Genomic DNA, 2387 nt, shown 5'->3' on the forward strand with positions numbered 1-2387 from the left:
CGGCCGGGTTTCACTCTTCTCTCTCACCTGCGCGCCGGCCTCGCGTGCTACCTGGTGGTGGCCACGCCTACCGGCGCGGGCGCGCGCGACTACGCCAAGCTTTCCTGGTGGGAGAGCCACGCCGTCAGGAGAATCGACACCGTCTTCCCCCGCGTGCGGAAATCGCGCATAGCCCGATGGTAACCGTATCTGCCACCGTAGCCACTCCACCTCGAGAGAGTTGCGCGATGCGCCTCCACCGATGGGCGGTTTTCTCCTCCTCGCGAAGCTACAGGAAGGGATGGCATTAGATAGGTCGTGTTGCAGGTGTCCCGCGATTCTTATCAGTGTTGGGATCAATTCTCAATTGCGAATTAATTAATTGCTCCTCTGTGAGAGGAGAGGATGCAGTCGGATACGATGGCGACACGACGCGCTTGTGTGTGGATGTGTGTGTGTGAGTGAATGCGTACCCCCTCCTCCCCTTGCAACGTTCCATGCAATTCATTTCGCATGGACACGTGCCGCAGACTGTTGAAGAAGTAATTAGCGAGCCGCGACGCCCCGCGTATAAATGATTCAGTATCGTCAAACGTTTGCGAATTCAACTTGCGGCCGCTTGCTTCACAATTGAAACATACATACTGCGTTTGGTATTTATGTAGCACGTGACGGACTCACAATCATCTTGGTGCTGCAAGATTGGCTCATACGATATTTTTATCGCGTATTTATCACTCTCGTAATGATTCAATTAGTCACGATTAACAGTTTACAAAATAATTAATTTGAATTCCGAATTTTCAAATAGTGACTCGGAAGATTTTATCATAATTTATTATCATAAGATTATTTATTATTTTATTATCACAAGAGTGTTATGCTACTTGATTAATAGGTATGTCTAGATGGATTCATCAGCTCCAAGCAAACTGATCAGAAAACAACTTTCAATTGGATCTATTCAATGGAACCATGATTTGCAATAGTTGGATCCTCATGGATCTACTAGTTTTGGACCATTTCTTCCCGAAATCATGGATATCGTTGATTTTTTATTAACAATCGCTGCTAGAAGTTTTCAAGTTTCGTTGGCAGATCTTCCCGTGCTCCGTACTTGTCCCATTTCGCACTATGTAGAAACGGTGCATATTATAATTGCGCGATTTGCGATCCCCACAATACACCTATTGTACACGTCCATCTTAACTCGATGCTCGAGTGCAGACGGGATTTTACTACGCCAATAGGCATCCTCCGGCGCGCGCACGAGATATCCGCCGTTAGATTTGATTCGGCGGGCTACTTTACAAGAGTAGGAGAAAACCGAGTGCGTCGGCGCCGCCGTCGAGATCGCTCTCTATTGGCTTTTCTTCTAGGAGAGAGGCGTGTACCGCCGCATTCACTCGAATCTGCTGCATTCTAGGTGAGCACAAAGGAGGGATGGGGCTGTCCTATCTGCGACAGGCTTGCTGTTAAACGCGTTTCAGTGATGCTGAAGTTGTGGTATTAACTGAAAATTCTTGAATGTAGGTCAAGATTTCATGACACTTGCCAATCAATGATTGGCACTTGCCCATCGTTGTTTCTCCGATTGGATTAACTGATAATCTTATCGTAATCAATTTAAACAGTTTGGTGGGTGCATTCGTTTAAGAAAAATAATATTTGTTTATTCAAGCAGAATTTGGTCCAAAGCTTCTTAAATCTTTTCTCAAGGCTAGTCATCAGAGCGAAAAAGTTAAGAATTTACATACAAGAAATAGTTGTTTCCAGAATTTTGCGATATCGCCGAAAGGAAGATTAGATTAGTAAGAAATTAAACCTCCCATAATTATCGCAATTACCTTCCGCAATTGTCACGCACGAACCACTATCTGTGGGCGCAATTTTACGCAATGCAAAAAATATACTGACTTTAAACAGTGGGCTAATTATTTTTGCAACCCTGAGGGAATCGTGAATATTTTATCACGCATCACGATATTGTTTCAAAATTGGTATAGTCGCGATTACTTTCCAATAAGTTCTGTAATTGGTTTTTAAATATTGTTATCTCAAAAAAATAATTATATTAATAATTTTATGCAATTTATTAAGATAAAATGTATACATGTAGATGTATCTTTTATTCTTATTTTCTTTATTCAGTAGCTCGCGATACTGTTGATGGATGCCTTCTAAGTCAACATAAACCGACTCTTAATGTCTTTTCCGGTTTCCATTTAACTTGTGTCATAATGAATCTGTGATTCTGATCTATTTATATTAACTCTTGTTGGGCAGTGATTTATAAACAGTTTGAAAAATAAGGAGGAAAGAAATATAATTAACGTAATCTTTAAGCACAAGAAAGTTTATTAATCTAATCTAACCAAATTGTTAGTGCAATTTGGCAACAAAGAGAT

The sequence above is a fragment of the Ooceraea biroi genome, chromosome 1 (genome assembly GCF_003672135.1).
Source record: "Ooceraea biroi isolate clonal line C1 chromosome 1, Obir_v5.4, whole genome shotgun sequence".
NCBI lineage: Eukaryota > Metazoa > Arthropoda > Insecta > Hymenoptera > Formicidae > Ooceraea > Ooceraea biroi.